This window comes from Cricetulus griseus, chromosome 2, assembly GCF_003668045.3.
Source record: "Cricetulus griseus strain 17A/GY chromosome 2, alternate assembly CriGri-PICRH-1.0, whole genome shotgun sequence".
NCBI classification, from domain to species: Eukaryota; Metazoa; Chordata; class Mammalia; order Rodentia; family Cricetidae; genus Cricetulus; species Cricetulus griseus.
The window spans coordinates 400,901,550-400,919,661 of NC_048595.1; the positions used below are offsets into that span (position 1 = coordinate 400,901,550).

An 18,112-nucleotide genomic window follows, 5' to 3' on the forward strand; every position below is an offset into this window, starting at 1 on the left:
ATCCCTAGTGCACGAGTGGACTTTAGGAGCCCATTCCCTATGGAGGGATACTCTCTCAGACTAGATACAGTGGGGAGGGGCTTATTCCTGCCCCAAATAATATGATAGACTTTGATGATCTCCCATGAAATGCCTCAAGCTCCCTGAGGAGTGGATGGGGGTGGGATGAGGGGATGGTGGGGGGAATGGGAGGGCCAGAGGGAGAGAGAACTGGAACTGGTATGTAAAATAAGATTTTTTAAATTTAAATAAAAATAACTAAAAAAAAGAATCCAGGAAACCTTTTAAGTCTCTGCTTTCTTTAGCAAGGGCTCAAATACCATTGATATGGACAACGGAATACCAAATGTAATTTCCTTCTTGAGCCTAGAGAACTTTTGTTGTGCCAAGTGATAATAAGTTCTGTAGCATCTACTGCTGGGACAGTTCTTGTTCTTTGCTTTCATGTTTTTGAGATTTCTCTTATTAGTCTCTGCATCTTGTCAATTTGTTGGCCAAGTAATAGAGGAATTGGCTTCTCTTTTTCTAATGTACCAATTTAGGTTACTGGTAGAGGAGGCCTGATTTATGACCAGCCTTTCAGGTTGAAGCTTCGTCCTTCTCTTGGCTATCCAGTGTTAACTCTGCTCCCACTACTGGTCTTCAGGCAGAAGCTGGTGCCTTCATGCCTTCATGCCACAGGATTCTTGTTTCTTCCTTCTTTTGAACATCTCTGGTCTTAGGACAGAAGCCTGTGCCTTTGTGGAAGTCTTGCAGTCAAGAATTCACCCTTCTCCCTGGGGAGAAGTGTCTTTAGAATAGCAAGTCCCCCCCCCTTAGTTTCACCTTTTCTAAGAATCATCTAAAATTCTGTTATGTCAACTGTTGCAGACAAGACGGTAGATACTCATAGCATAACAAAAGTTGTATTTTATTATGCTGTAGGTTATCACACAAAGTTCACATTCTAAATTCTTAACTATGTTCCTAAGCCTATCTCCCCAAAGTTGCTCACCTGTGTGACATATCTTAGCTGAAAGTCATGTCCAATCTCTAACAGAAGTCTTTGATTTGAAAGTCAGGGTCCTGGGGTAGGAGTTCTCTAGCCACAAAACATATCACAGAGGCATCTCTCCAAATGTGCAGAGCAGAACATTGCTCTTGGTCTCTGCTTATAAACTGTCCATTGGGCATTATGGGTTTCTGAGACTGTGTCTACTTATCTTGAGTGAGTGATGTCACTGGGTTCTGGTTATCAGGTGCAGCCTTGTGTGCAGAGGGGATCGTGACTTGGCTATTTTTACATTTCTAAAAGGCATTTTTTTTTACTGTGCTCATTACAGGGCTCCATTCCTGTACCTTGTTCTTTCACATAATAACCCATAATTCCCACATCATCTGGCACACTGTAGTTTGAACATATTTACATTGATTTCTCTTCAAGGATGGGACTCATACAGCACCATAGATTCCAATTTGATTTGCTTACATTGTTCTGTTTTGTTTCCCCCACACACCCTATGAAAGATGAGAGAACACAACATTTAAAAAACAATAATGGTGTATAGCCTGACTTTTTAGACAGTTAACAACTGTGTTAGGCTCTCACAATTGGAAAACAAGCATTCTCAAAATAAGAGTCAGATGAATTCCCAGGATCCTACTTATGTAGAACATTAAGCACCCAAGTCACAGTCAGGAAGTCAAATGTGAAAAGAATCTTTGAATTATAACTCCTAGTCCTAAATCTAATAGCTGATATTCAAGCAAAGGGATAAAGGAAAATTAATTACTCTAGAAACTAATAGTTAAAAACATTTGAATGGTCCCTCAGTGATACTTTCAGTGTTCAAAAATATGGTGTAAAATGTGTTTCAAAACCATTTCTAAAAGAACTAGATAATAAAGTTTTGTGTTAAGTGTATGCTTTAGAATATATTTCTAGTTCCCAAAACAATTCACTCCATGCAAAATGGCTCATCTACTACATGTAACTTTTATTCTTTCTATTAGTTTACTAAATCTGTTGTCCCTGAACAGGTGATGCTTTCATTGAATATTATAAGAAAATAATTATTTTCATTGCTATAAACTGGCTTTTATTTTTGTATGACAAGAAATTCATTTTGACATTAAGAGGCTTTCAAAGAAGAACAGCACAGCATAACTAATGTTTTCTGGGGAAAGCCCCATACGAGATAAGTACTCATAGGACTCTGGATATTTTATGCTTTTGGAGGAACCATTTCAAGATAATGAGCTGTGAAATGGCAGACATTCATCTCCACCTAGTCTTTCAGATAGAAAATTATTTCCCTTAGGCATTTGATACTGCCAAAGAGCTACTGACTAGTCCTAAAGGAGGTAATATTTTAGGGTTTTTTTTTAAAGAAACATCTCATAACTTCATGATTTCAGCATAAAAATATGAAATATAGCCACAGGACAGAGAGAATACACCATGCTGTTTCAAAATGTGCATTTTAAACTCACAGAAAAACACATGAAGTCATAGAAAGCAATAACGAAATAGTACCTTTATCACTATGGTCTATGCATTAATTAGTTATGCTGGGCTAAAATTATTTAAGTTTTTGTTTTGTTTTTCAAGACGAGGTTTCTCTGTTTAGCCCTAGCTGTCCTAGAACTTACTCTGTTGATGGCTAGCCTTGAACTCAGAGATCTGCTTGCTTCTGCTTCCCAAGTGCTGGGATTAAAGATGTGGGGCACCACAACCTGTCAAAACTTTTGTTCTTATTTATATGTTCCTATTCATTCCTTTTGAATGCAGTATTTAACATCCCTCAGAATTAGTTGTAGCTTTTGTGTATTTCTATTACTTAGCCGCTACTCTCTGTTCATTTGACCAATTTGTAATCACCTTTCACTTATATGTGCACATGCTGTAAAGAAGCAGTACTATGTGGTTGTTTGTTCTCCAGGTATGTGACCTCCAGGCCAGCTATCCAGTGTGGCCTTTCCCCTTCTTCTCCACATTCTTCTCCAAATGGTGGCAACTGAGACTTTACAGCTTGTCTGCCTTGCAGTGTTTCTCTCAAGCTCAAATAAAACTGTCCCCGTGTTTCCCTCCATTTGAGTCCACTATTAAATCTGTTATTGAAACCAAGAACCCCAATGGCAAAATTGACTTCTCTATCACAATAATATGTAGTATATGAATTGTTTGTGGCAAATATATTTGTTAAATCAATACATTCTTATATGGCTATCTGTCCTCTTAAACTATTTTTTATGAAGCACATCTCACGTAATTTCTGACACTTGCACCACAAGATTCTGTGAGACTCATCTGTGTTGTTTTAGGTAGGAGTAGTGCTTACTTCTAAGTACTACATAGTAATTCCACTGTACATACTTAAAAGAAAGGTTTATTTTTACTTTATGTATATCACTGAGATGTATGTATGTATGTATGTGTATATACATGCCTACAGAGACCAGAAAAGGGAAGGGTTCAATCCCTTCCTGGGGACTAGAATTATGGATGGTTATGAGCTGACATATCTTTTTTTGTAATTTTTTTTATTAGTTCAAATTAGGAACAAGCTTGCTTCACATGTCAATCCCTTCTCCCTCTCCTTTCCCTTCCCCCCAACCCTCCCCCAACCTCCCACCTGCCCCTCACCCCATCCACCCTCCACTCCCCAGGCTGGGTTGGGCCCTTGATGGGGGCTCCCCAAGTCCACCACATCATCCTGGGCCAGGCCTAGGGCCCTCCCCCATGTGTATAGGTCTGAGGAGAGATCTGATATATCTTTTCAAAATCTTTTTTGGAAATAATCAAGAAAAATAATTTCTTTTTGATCAAACTATATATTTTGATCATATTCTTTCCCTTCCCCAACTCCTCCCAGATCCTTCCCATCTCCTTACCTCCCCCAAATCTCATGTTCTCATTCTCCTAAAAAATGAAGCAAAGCAAAACAAAACAAAAGGTAAGAAAAAAATACCAAAACAAAACAACAAGAACCCTTCTAAAACCCCAAAACAATATGTTGTTCATTTTGTGTTGGTTAACTCTTCCTGGGTATGGAACCTGCCATGGAGTGTGGTTGAAATACCCAGTGACAATCCATTGGAGAAAACTTATTTTCCTTTTCCTAACAGGTACCAATTGCAAATAGTTTCTGTTCACTTCTCTGTGCCAGGAATTTGTCTGGTTTGAACCCATGCTGGTTTAGGGCATGCTATCACAGTCTCTGTGAGATCATATGAATATCAGGACTGTTGAATGTTGAAGACATTATTTCCTTGGAATCATTAACCACCTCTGATTCTTATTAACTTTCTGCCTCTTCCTCATAGATCCCTGAACACTGAGGGGATGGATTTGATAAAGACATCCCATGTAGGACTGGTTACTCTAAAGTCACTCATTTTCTGCACACTGTCTATCCTATAAATGGAGTTCTTAATTGGTCTAGATAACAAAAACCCAGACTCAGACCTAGAGGAAGATGCTGAGAGATCAGAGAGAAAGAGCAAGCCATGGCCACACCCTATCTCCTTTGAGTCTCAGCAGACAAGAGAGCCAGTTCCTCTTTCTCCTTGCTTATATCCTGTTTCTGCCCAGCTACCTCACTTCCTGTCTGTTTTTACAGACTTCCAGACCTCTAAAGTTAGCTAGTGACAAGCTCCATTTTCTGACCTTCAGACAGGCTTTATTTATACAAGCAAGATATCACCATACATCCCCCTTTTTTGTCTAAAATTTTAAAAAGTATAACTATTATAAGAAAAGCTATTTACAATAAGTACAATAAGTATATACAATATTTACAGGCAGTAATTACATTAACAATTATATTCCATTAGAATTTGACAAATTCAGAGAAAATATTCCATTATCTATTCTTTATTGATGAGTCCAAAGTCTTGTACCCAATGTACTTTCTATTCTGATTTGCATTATCAAATTATCATTTAATATCTTTGAAACCTATTACACTTAATGCATCTCTTGTGAATTTCTTTACTGATTCTGGTAAGTAAGGAAACCTATAACTATACTTCCTAGTCTTCAACTCCCTCAGAGACCCAAAAAGGAAATAATATTAACTGAGTAAACAGGAAGTGCAAGCAAGTGACTTCCAAAAAATGTGAGAAATGACAGAAACAGCTGACTGCTTGACAGCCACCCTAGATTTCTCTGCAACGTTGGGGCATCCATCTTTAGCCTATAGGCCTAGCATATCTACAGACATTTCTGTGGACTAGGATAATTTGCAGGACTGGACCACCTTGTCTTGGCAAGGTTGTGGGTCTCTGTGTGTAGAAAGTGAGCAACTTTAGAGATATTTCTCTGATGAAGGTTGAGCTATGCACTGATTTGAGTCCCGGCCAAGGGTGGAGGCTGTGAGTCCCTAGAAGGGAGGTATTCTGCAGGTTGCTGGGGATTCACAAAGGAATGCAGAAGAGCTAGAAGGAAAAGCTGAGAGGGGCTGACAGGAACAACTGAGAGAGACCCTGGGTGTACACCAAGAGGCAGACTCTCAAGCTCCCAAGCAGCTATCAGTTTTTGCACAAAGGGTGACCATGAGTAGTAAGCATCCTGTGTGCATTCTTTAAGCTACATTTTCATCCACATGAAGATAGAAGGAGCTAAATCAATCATATTCATCCATTTTCCCACTGTGCAAGACTGGAGTTAAACCCAGCAGTGTCTCTGTTGAGTCATATACTGTATGAACACTTCTTTTCAACATCCCTGGGATTAAACTGAGGACTGTAAAGAACAACTGACTCTCTTCCAACAGGAGTGAAAAGGCATTTTCCCATAGCTTTAGCAAAACTGTGCAAATGGGGGCTTTTGAAGGAGTGTGACAGTGTAAATAAAATGTATTTATTTACAAAATATTTTATGCATGATTTATTCAATTTATTTTTCTCTATTTTAGGAATAAATTACCAAAAGTTTCAGCTTGAAAAAAAAAACCCACATTAGCTTGTCCCATGGGAATTGGATTCTCATCTGTTTGTGGGTTTTTATCCCTATGTCAATAACACATTGTTCTCATTTATATGATTTTCACTATATCTTTTTTAAAAATGTTATTTTCCACACACATTTTGTTATTTGATTATTCTCTCAAGTATCATCATTCAGTTTTAGGAATTACATTGTCTTTCCAGTTGTATTACAAAGAGTGAATATATATATTATATATATATATATATATATATATATGTGTGTGTGTGTGTGTGTGTGTGTGTGTGTGTGTGTTAAACTATACAGAAATTTGTTACTTTCTGCACTAGTGCAAGTATTTATTATATCATTATATAAGTACTACAGTAGCTGTAGGCTATTGAATCTTTGAACCCCAAATGTCCTGTTTCCATGGTAACACTAAAAATATAAACTTCAGCTTTGGCATTTCTTGAAATTTAAATTACCATATGAAAGGAGGATGTATTTAGGTTTACTCTAGCTCTAGTTCTTAGTGAAGAACTTGCACCACAAGTTACCCCAAATGAGGTAGAAGGGATTATTTTCTCCTTATTGAGAGGACATTTCAGAAGGCCTGTCTCAGTACCAAGACCTATAGCTGTGGTAATATTTTACTTATGATCTAACAAATGAGCCTTGCCTGAAGATCAGAATGTAGAGCTAAGCCACCAGTTAACCACACACCTAGTTAAGAGCTAAGCCATTAGTTAGCCACATACCTAAGCCAGTGACTAGCTATAGATCACAGTCAGTGGTGGCCACATCTTTAATCCAAACACTCAGGAGACAGAGGCAGATGGATCTCTGTAAATTAAAGCCTACTCTGGGTTACATGACAGTGCATCAGTCTAAAAGAGAAACAGAGCTCACACCGTTAATCCTAGCCCTAGAGAGAATATAAGGCAGAAGTTCAGTGCAGTCTCAGGGGGAAGCTGAGGTTTTGGGTGGAGAGCATTGCAGTCTGCCATCATTCTGAGGACAGGATTTTGGTTGTAGCCTTGGTAGAGGTAAGAACTCTCTAGTGGCTTGGCTGCTTTGCCTTTCTGATCTTCAGCTTGAACGACAGTATCTGTTTCTGGGTTTTTATTATTCAGGCTACACATTCACACATACACATGTGCACACACATACACAGATACACATACATATGCACACATGTGCATTCACACATGCCTGCACACATACATATGTATATTCAACAAACATACATACACTTGAAAACACATTTCTAGTAAGATATTTTCATTATAAGCCATTGTATTCACAATGATAGAAGAACTTTAAATATTGCTGCAAATTGACAGTCGCTTGAAAGACTGTTACAAAAAATCTTTCTGCCACCCACTTGAGTTCCACTCACTGCGTTAGGGCCCCAAATAATACACAGAGACTTCTATTAGGTACAAATGCTGCTTGGCCAATGACTAGGATTCCTCATCTGTTAACTCAGTATTAATGATCATAAATCTATATATTTTATAAGACTTATCAGATGCTTTCCATTGGCATCCTCATCCCGGGATCACATGGTGACTCTGGAGGAAGAGAGAAGGAGCCCACTTCCTTCTTGCCCTTGTTTATATATGAGTCTCCCTGCTATGTCACTTCCTGCAGATCACCACTTCTTTATTACATTTCCCAGAATCCTCCTTGACTCCTAGTCTAGCCTAGCTTGATGCCTCATTAGCCAAACAGTACTTTATTTATCATCCAATAAGACAAACACATACACAGAAGCACTTCCCCTATCAAAGGACGTTTGCAAATATTTGCTCTCAGTTTATGTTCTCTTTATAAAACCAGAAAAGCAAGAGGAAAAATGTGTGACATCATTTTAAAGAATATGTGCATTGGGGACAGGATCTCTTTAAAAGAGAAAGAAAGGAAGGAAGAGAAAGGAAGGATTAACAGACAGAAGAAAGGAAGAAAGATAAAGAAAGACAATCTTTATGTGTGCATGTACTTGTGTGCACGTGTGTGTGTGTGTGTGTGTGTGTGTGTGTGTGTGTGTGTATGTGTGCACATGTGTGTGTGCTTTACTGACACTAGGAAGGGAGAATCTTAGCATTTGAAGACTTCAGAAGAGCCAACTTTGATTCAGAAATTACATTCACTTTAAAATTAGTATTTCTATGAGCTGCAGAGCAATGCTTCTGAGATAATTACCCCTAAGGAAGGTAAACATGGTTCATGGTTAGAAGTGACTGTTTAATCAGCTGCAAATCAGTGCTCTATTGTTTGAGGCAGTGAAACTTAGCATCGATGGTATTAAAAGGACCAAACTAAAGTCTCACCAAAAGGTGAGTTATCTCCTTCCTTTTTTGCCATATTTCCTGTGATGAAGAGGGAAGAATGAACTTTTCCTAAGACATTTCAACATAATCCTACATAAGGAACACTGAAGTCACATGGCTTGGTTTCTCCTTCATCTGAAAGGGAGAAACTGAGTAATAAAACTTTCTACTATGCAAAAGACTACGAAACAACACCACATTCTAGCTATTTTTCACCTGTTAATGATCATATTCACTTTGTCTTGAGGAAAATCATGTTTTATTTTAATTTTCTGCTTTGAAAATTTTGAGTTGATTCCGTTAGTCTCTCAAATTAGATTAATACTGAAATTCTTGATGGCTACTTGGATAATGATAACTGTAGACTTTTGATACTGGGTAAATATTTACACTCTGGGTATACCTGTACATAGTATTCTCTCTTTGTCCTTGTGTTTTGTATTACTCACTGGACCAACAGATCTAAAGTAAAGTGCACCTGCATGGAACAAGAACTTTTCGGTCATTATAGACATGTAGATATCTATCTATCTATCTATCTATCTATCTATCTATCTATCTATCTATCATGTAGATAGACAGTATAATGTTTATCTACACAGCATTTAAATTGAATCAGCTACTAGAAAAAAATCTAGAATGGGTCTGGGAAAGACAGATATATGTAGGTTACACAAGTACTATGTCATATACAAAGCAGAGTTGAGCAACCACATATTTCTGGAGCCTAGATGCTAACCTCCTGAAATTCTGGCACATGTACCCATAAGTACTCACACTCATATAAAAACTATGCTAAGAAAGGCCCATGAGCTTAACAGCTCACCCTGCATTCCAAAGGAGATAGGCGCAGTTTCCAGCACCCACGCTGACAGCTCAGATTCAGTTCCTAGCTCTCACATTGATCACTTATGTCTGTTTTCCAGAACCCACACTGAAAACTCAGCTCCAGTTCTTAGCACCCCCACTGAGCCCTCAGGTCCAGTTTCCAGCACCCACACTAACAGCCCATAATTGACTGTAACTCTACCTCTGGGGAATTCAACACCTTTTCCAGCCTCCACAAACACCTGCACATACTTGGCATACACTTACACAATTACATACATAAAAACAATTATTCAAAAATGTGCATGCATGTAGATTTCTTTGCCTCCTGAAGTACCCATTGTACTATTCATAAAATTTTCTTTACAGTTTTCCACATATGTTCAGATTATAGGCTGATCTGAAAGTTTTCATTGGATATGGTCTTTATGATATCTGTCAAAGCCTGTTACAATAAATCTTTCTGCCAAAGCCGCCTGAGCCCCATCGCCACGTGTGAGCTTTACACCAGCCACCCGCCTGACTTAGGCCCAAATGAATACACAGAAACTTGTATTAGGTTCAATGCTGCTTGGCCAATGACTAGGATTCTCATCTGCTAGGTCAGTCTTAATTATCATAAATCTGTATATGTTATAAGACTTATCTTATAGGACGCCTTATTGGCGTCCCTCCTTGTCAGTGGATCACATCCTGCCGCTGGAGGAGGAAGGGGAAAAGGGGCATACTTCCTGTTTCCTCGCTTAGATATGAGTCTCCTTGCCATGTCACTTCCTGCCTGGATCATCACTTCTCTACTACATTTCCCAGAATCCTCTTTGACTCCTAGTCCTTGCTTGCCATTGGCCAAACAGTATTTTATTCAACAGTCAATAAGATAAACATACAAAGAAGTGCATTCCCCATCAAGAGCCCTGCTTAGGAATGTGATCATGTGAGGGTAATTCTAAGTACTTATGAGAAAATTCCAAGGAAACGGGACAAGAGTTTTAAGACCTCAGTTTTTTCAAAACACAGAACTGTGAGCCAGGCATGGTGCAAGCCTTTAATCCCAGCACTTGGGAAGCAGAGGTAAGTGATCTCTGTGAGTTTGAGGCCAGTTTGATGTACAAAGTGAGTTCCAGGACAGCCAAGGATGTTACACAGAGAAACTCTGTCTCAAAAAACATCACCACCACTAGATGAAACAACAAACAAAACCCACAGAATTGTTCTTGAGGTGTGTTTTCATGCCCCTCCCAGGTGTAGTGGATAGAAGTGGGGTTATTTAAGATTATTCATTATTTCTTGGCATTGTTACTTGATTGATTACATATTAAACTATCCTTTATATGCCTCTTTGGAAAAAATATGGTTTTGGCACATGCGGTTTGCCCTTCTGATTGTATATAGCTTAATCTCAAGAGAACTGTTCCCATGTGACCTTTCTTAACTTTCAGAGTATTAATTGATGTCCTGGATGAAGTTGGCTACTGCATGAGACTTTATTCTGCCACATTTATCGTCTCCATTCTTCCATGTCCCACCACCTCTAGAGCAGTGACAAGTGGTATCTGAAGTGGTATCTGAAGAGGAATCTGGTCAAATACTTGATAACAGCGTGGGGACCCTCACAGAAGGTGAGTGCAAACGATGGGGCAGAAACCAGGGAAGGCTTTGCTTTATGTCCAGCTTGTGCATCTTTTTTTTTTTTTTTTTTTTTTTGGACCGCAAGTATTAAAATCACAATCAATAGATTGCTTACAAATTGTTTAAGATTATAATCCCTGGTTTCCAGTTTTAGATGAAGAAATATGAGACAGAGTCCAAAAGAATATTGAAAATTCATATAAACAAGGGGAAAGATCCTTGTTCAGTTTTGGGTAACTTGGCTATTAATCTGGGCTATTATCAAAATACATAATGAAGATAAGGAGGTCATTAATCATCAGGTAGAGATGGCAAATTTACTGAATGAACATAAACTGGGTGATCAAACCATAAAATTGGTAAAAGAGGCACAAAAGGAAATTTTCCCTGTGCAGGCCAAAGCAAAAGTAAAAACAGCAGCACTAATAACTCTGCCAGCGACCACTCCCTCAACTCCCTTACATGGGCCTCCTTTAAATATTTATTCTCCAATTTCTGAAGGTCACCCTGAAGCATAGAGTAAAGAATTAGATAACCCATCTAATCTTGAATTCTCTCCATTTTTTTAATGAGGATTAAGAAGAGTCTATGAAAAAAGTTAAAATTACAACCAAGGCTAGGGCAGGACAGGAGAACAGAATTCATTTACAAATTCCTCATGGGCTTCTCCTGGTATTTCCAGTGCAATTTCATCAAAATCACAATGTTTAACAGGGATTAGGCATGGATATGATAAAGATTTTAGAAAGGTTTGTGATTCCTATGGATGTACCGCTCCATATTGTTATGAGTATCTTTTTGGTTGGAGCAGTACTGCACAATGGTTACCATATGACTTTCATATAATTGCTAAAATGGTTCTTAACCCTTCCCAGGTTCACCAGTGGCAAATTTGGTTTGCAGATGAGAGCCATGAAAAAGTTTGGCAACTAGGACTAAGGGGTAATCCTGGAAATTTCATGTATGAAATGCTGACAGGGACTGGTATTGTCATTGTGTAATATACCTCCTGCAGTGCTCCCACATGTTAGGGACAGAGCTATGGCCTTTTGAATAAAAATTAATATGTGATCTAATTTTGGGTGTAGTTATATAAAAATTATGCAAAGTCCTTTTGAACTTTATGCTGATTTCATAGGGAGATCCAAATCTGTTCTTGAGAAACACATAAAAAGGGAACAAAATCAAGAGTGAGTATTAAGACACCTGACTTTTGATAATGCTGGTGATGGTTGCCAAGGAATAACTAAATCTCAGAGGAATTTAGGAAATATTATGGACTTTCTGAAGTTATGTAGAAATGTGGGATCCTAAAAACAGAAGAAAATTAGCCGCTTTAGAAGCCTATACAACTCAAACACAGAAGTTAGCAAAATGTTTCAATTGTGGCTTGCCTGGTCTCTTAAAGAAACAAAGTAAGCTACTCTTAGAACAAATGGATGCTCAGAATCAATGAGCTTCTGGCTTTTGCACTAAATGCAAGAAAGAGAAACATTGGGCTAAGGAAGGAAGATCTAAATATGGTAAGGTCAGCAACACATTGTCTAGTAACAATAACAATATTATCCAATAATAGGGAAATAGATTGAGTGGTCCCCTCAGGACCTATTAAATTAGAGGGTGTAAATCCAAGACAATAACATCTGTGCCAGCTTCAGATTGGAATTGACCTACTCCTTCCCTGTAAGCTGCTACTCAAGGGAGTGCTGCTATTGATATTCCTTGTTCTAAAGACATTGCCATTTCTCATCTACAATGTCCTTTTAAGTTGCACAAAGTATATCAGGGACCTATATTCCATGGATCAGTTGGACTTTTATAGTTCATACAGGAGTCATTGATGAAGACTATACAGGGGAAAATATGGTCACGATCACAGTGCCCACTGGTTGTCAATTTAAAACTAGAGAAAAAAATGCCCAGTTATGTGTATTGCCCAATGTAGCTCCTTCACAGAAAAATGCACTTCATGAGGGAGCATTTGGTAGTGCAGATAAAACTGTAGCTTCAAGTACTTTATTGAAGGAAACTGATAAACCATTGTTGGATTTCAAAATAAAAGGAAATTTTTATAGGATTAATTTATTCTGAGGCTGAAGTCTTTATTATAACCATAGAATAATGGCCCTCTGAATGGCCATTATAAATTCAACCCTAATAGGTTTGGGAACTATGAGCTCTCGGGAGACTAAGCAAAGTACTACAAAGTTATACTGCATAAATACAGAAGACATAATGACCATCCTACAGCCTTATGTTACTCATATTTGAGGAAGAGACTTTCTACAAACTAATGCAGATGTCCATATTCCCACCGATAATGTTACTTATTCTTCACAAGTGCAATGGCTGATGTAAAAGATGAGCTATCAAAATGGAAAAGGACTAGGTAAAGAGTTGCAAAGGATTATTGAACCTATATTTCCACAAGGACAAAATCATAAACATGGATTGGGCTTTTCATAGGAACCATTGAAAAATGCCATATATAAAAATTACATGGAAGCCTAGTGAGCCTGTCTGGACACTAAAGCAAAGCTCCAGAAACTTTGCCAGTTTCTCAGAGAACAGTAGGAGAATGAGCACATGAAACCCTTTTTTTTCTCCCTGGAGTTCCTCTGGTTTTGTAATTAACAAGAAATCTGGTAAATGGAGAATGTTGGTTGACTTACAGAATGCTAATGCCACAATGTGGCCAATGGGAATTTTGCAGCCTAGTTTACCTACACACACAGTTATTCCTAAAAATTGGCCTTTAATAGTTTTGGATTTAAAATATTGCTTTTATACTATAATAATGAGGTACATTTTGTCTTTTCTGTTTCCTCATTCAATTGTAAAGCATCTCAGCTCTGATATCAATGTACTGTGTTACCTCAAGGCATGACAAACTCCCCTACTATATGTCAATGCTATGTAGGAAAGGTTTTAGGGCCTATGAGTCAGCCTTTCCCTGGGGCTTATATTATTCAGTATATGGATGACAGTCTGTTAGTCATCTCCAAAGAGGAAGAGCTACAATCCATATATGACATGACTCAAGATATGCTACATGAGATAAGGGGCTTATTGTTATACCTTGAAAAGGTACAAAGATCAGAGACTGTGGGACAACTATTACTATAAATGTTACTATTACAAGTTACTAGAATAACTGTTAAACTACTAAATGCCCATTAGACAATTTAAAGACACTTGACTTTCAGAAATTATTAGGAAATATTAACTGGCTATGTCCTACTTCAGGAATAGCTAATCGTTCACTAACCAATACATTTCTTATTGTGTTACCTCTGTTGTAACATGACAATTATTCAGAAAGCTTAATTCTAATGGACTTTGAGGTAAAGCATGTCCAAAGTCAATGATTTTTCTCCCTCAGTTAAATACTCAGGTGTTTATTTGTAAAGTTCTGGAATTAATGTCACTGTTCTGTCATGACAAGCACAAGTTGCTTGGTCCCTTTAAACATTTCCCTGCCAAACTGAGTCTTGATGTCTCTGATCTTTGATTCTTTTCTTTGCCCATGACACACTCTGCTCTTTGAAAATATTAACAATTCTAACATCTATGCGGTTCTTAAATGTCACTAGCATTTATCTAGGTTTGAGTCTATTTTTACTTATTTTGTTCAGGCTGGCTTGAGTGTTTCCAACCAACTATTTGGTTGTTTGATTAGTGAATCTATTCACTCTATTTTGTTATTTTGGTTGAAACTTGGAATCCTATAAGATGGCTATCATTATTTGGAGAATAAAATAGATTTTTAAAAATTAATTTTATGTATTCTCACCATTTCATTCCTCCTCCTAATTTCTGGAAACTATCTCCTTCCTCATCTTCTAGCTCCTTCAGCTCTGCATTCTATCTCAACATAGCATAATAATATAATTCTGCATTTATGAATAATATCGATTATTTGCTTATATATTTTGTTTATTTTTCAAACATATTCTTTCTTATCTCCCATGATTATCACATTAAGTTGTGATGTTAATTTTCTATTAGCCCTCTTCATGGTTTACCTTTTAAAATTAATTTTTATGCCTCCAATACATGGTCTATATTTTTTGTTTGACAATCTATAATTCTTGGAGAAGTCTCATATTAAAAGTTCATTTTTTTTCACTTTATAAAACCATCATTCTTTCCATGCATAGGAAAATCAAACCTATTGTGTCCCATCTCTTATTATCAGAGACATATGATTTTGGGGCTCTGTGGAATGTGAGGTGCTTCTGTTAAAGGGCTAACACTTCAATTTATGTCTGGAACAATCCACGAACATGATGTTTCTTAGATGTAGTCTGTTATTCATAGGTTGTAAGCAAAGTATCTTGGATACAAAACCATTATCCTACAGTGTATTTGTTTCTCTTCATTGGTTCTTTGTGCTGATTTGTTTCCTTCTGTGTTCAAATATCCTTGCTAAACACTGTATCTTGGTATTCTGGTTGACTTTTTTTTAGACAGGGTTTCTTTGTGTAACAACCCTGGATCCCTGGCTGTCCAGGAAATCACTCTGTTGACCAGGTTGGCCTCAAACTCACTGAAACCCTCTTGCCTCTACCTCTCAAGTGCTGAAATTAAGTCATGCCCCACCACTGGTGGAATTTTTAAAGAGCAATGCATAAGGTTTTTCTCAAATTTTTTTTTCTAATTACCATCTGTGTAGTTGGTGTGTGGAACAGACCATTTAGTAGTTTTTCTGAATAGTAGTTACATTAGGTACATGCCAGGCTCTTCACTTTAGATACATTGTTGTTGCTCTTTCTTTAAGTGGCCTTTTCTTTTGGTTGTATATATGGCAGAACTTAACATTTTTGTCCTTGGAGGACTGCAGGTCTGCTTTTTGTCTCATGGGCTCTCCACTTCCTAGTGTGCTGGGGTGCAAGTCAGGTGAGTGTGTTATCTAGCTACCAACATGACTTGAATCCCCCAGAGCAGTCACTCCTTACACAACACCTTTCTTTCCCAGCTCAGCACGAGTAAAAGTCAGTTTCTTTCATTTTGAAGTGCCAATCACTAGAAATTACATTGAAAAGAATTATGATTCTGGAGGATCGGGAACCTTACTCTGCTGTTGATGTCATTTTATTCTTCTCCCCTTTCACTGAGAAGCTGTCGCTTTCATTTTTTTAAATGTAAAGATGCTTTGAAAGATCTTGCCTTTTTCTTTAGAGATCACAGGAAAGTTTTTCAATTCAAGATGTTACAATGAAAAGGTACATTTTCTTTATTTTATAATGTTATATTTAGAAAAAGCCACCTTGTGTGAGAAAACGTGGAATGAAAATTAACATGAAGAATAAAACACTACTCTGTTCTTAGTTCATCAACATTTGAAAGCACATGGTGGCTCAAAACTCATAGTCCCTAAAGGTCTGCTTGCATAAGAATCTGTATGTTCTAGAGGTCATTCTCAGACCTGGACTTAACAAGTGGACATGTCTAGAAACTCATTAATAAAGGCCCTTGATCGGTCCCATGACCTAGCATAGGTGTGGACTTTAGGAGCCCAATCCACGTACAGGGATTGTGGTGAAATTTCTTGGCTCAATCCCTGAGCCAAGAAACACGGGGGTGGGCCAGGCCCTATCCCAAAGGGTAAGATAGACTCTGATGACCCCCCATGGAAGGCCTCACCCTCCCTGGGGAGCAGAAAGGATATGTGATAGGTAGGGTTTTACTTGAGGGGGGAGGGGCTAGGAAGAAGGGGAGGGAGTGGGAACTGGGATTGATATGTAAAACAATCTTGTTTCTAATTTAAATAAAAGAAAAAAAGCACCTTGAAAAAGAATAGAAACATTTTTTAAAGCTGGCATGAAACCCTCAAACCAGGGTAGTTTGGAGCTCAAAGTAAATGACCAGGAACACGGAAAGCCTGATAATCCCTCTATATCACTATCTATGTTTGAAATTAGGACTGGCAGAATAAGGAGGATTATCTATTAGATAGCCACTAGAAGTGAAAGCATAGACGTGTGTAGGGTTTTTTCTTCAATTATAAAAATTGTGTGTGTGTGTGTGTGTGTGTGTGTGTGTTCACGCACGCGCACGCGTGTATTTGCATGCTCACATGCATGTGTGTTTTCTTTGAAAATATTTTATATTCGTTTGTTTTTGAACTTATATAATTATATCATTTATCCCCTCTACTTAGTCCTGCCAAACCTAACTGCTTGCTCTTTTTCATATTTATGGCCTCTTTTTCATCACTCTTCTATGCATATATGCATAGACATATATACATATATTCTCCCAAGTATAACCTGCTCAGTTAGTAGCACTTGGCGACAGTCAATAGCTCTATAATTAGATTTATGAACCATTCAATATGAGAAAAACCGTGTCTGGTACTGACAACCTAGACAACTCAGGACTAGTGAAATCATGGATCTTGTAGGAGAAACTCCATTTGTTCTTTGCAAAACACTCTTGGTGGTTCTTTTCCTATTTTTAATTAATTGTTTTATTTAAATTAAAAACAGTCTTATTTTACATACCAATCCCAGTTCCCTCTCCTTCCTGTCCTCCCATTCTCCCCACCATCGCCCCATCCTACCCCCTGGATCCACAGGGAGAGTGAGGCCTCCCATGGGGATCATCAAAGTCTGCCACATCATTTCCAGTAGGAACAAGAACCTCCTCCCTGTATCCAGGCTGAGAGAATATACCTCCATAGGGGAATGGGCCCCAAAAGCCCGTTCATGCACTAGGGTTAAATACTGTTTCCATTGCCAGAGGCCACATAGACTGCCCAAGCCTCTCAACAGACACCCATGTTCAGGGGGCCTGGTTCAGTCTTATGCTGTACTCCAGCTGTCAGACTTGAGTCCATGAGCTCCCACTTGCTCATGTCAGCTGTTTTTTTTGGTTTCTCCAGCATGGTCTTGACCCCTTTGCTCATCACTCCTCCATCTCTACAACTGGATTCAAGGAGTTCAGCTCAGTGCTTAGCTGTGAATCTCTGCTTCTGCTTCCATCAGCTACTGGATGAAGGCTCTATGATGACATTTAAGGTAGACATCCTTGATTCTGAAAGACCCCTGCCCCTTAGCCCTTTCTTTCTCAAGTTTGTCTCCTCTTCCTCCTGTTGGCGGCTTCCCCGATCCCCACCCCCGGTGGCCTTCCCCCGCCACCCGCCGCATGCCTGGCCCGAGAACAAGCACCAGGTGGGCCGGCCCGAGAACGAGCACCGGGTGGGCCAGCACGAGGGCGAGCACCAGGTGGGTCGGCACGAGAACAAACACCAAGTGATCCGGCCTGGAGCCCTGCCCCTGAGCCCCCGCCAGAAGAGAAACACTCCGTCCCAAGGTCTCCGCCCCCAAGGTCAGCCATCAGGAAGCGGAGGGGAGGGGAATTGAGTCTGCTGTACCAGACACCAGACCTTGAGAATATGCTGATCTGG

General features: G+C 38.7%; 2 long non-coding RNA genes across 2 annotated transcripts; one reads left to right on the forward strand and one right to left on the reverse strand.

The window, feature by feature from the left end:
* Positions 1 to 279: 279 nt before the first annotated feature.
* On the reverse strand, positions 280 to 7,066 carry LOC113831182. The gene is made up of 2 exons (XR_003481466.2): positions 3,874 to 7,066; positions 280 to 1,497 (listed from the first exon to the last, which is right to left on the reverse strand). It is a non-coding gene; the product is annotated as an uncharacterized LOC113831182 (long non-coding RNA).
* Positions 7,067 to 9,918: 2,852 nt separating this feature from the next.
* LOC103164400 lies at positions 9,919 to 17,647 on the forward strand. The gene is made up of 3 exons (XR_003481463.2): positions 9,919 to 10,143; positions 10,512 to 10,691; positions 17,588 to 17,647. It is a non-coding gene; the product is annotated as an uncharacterized LOC103164400 (long non-coding RNA).
* Positions 17,648 to 18,112: the final 465 nt, after the last annotated feature.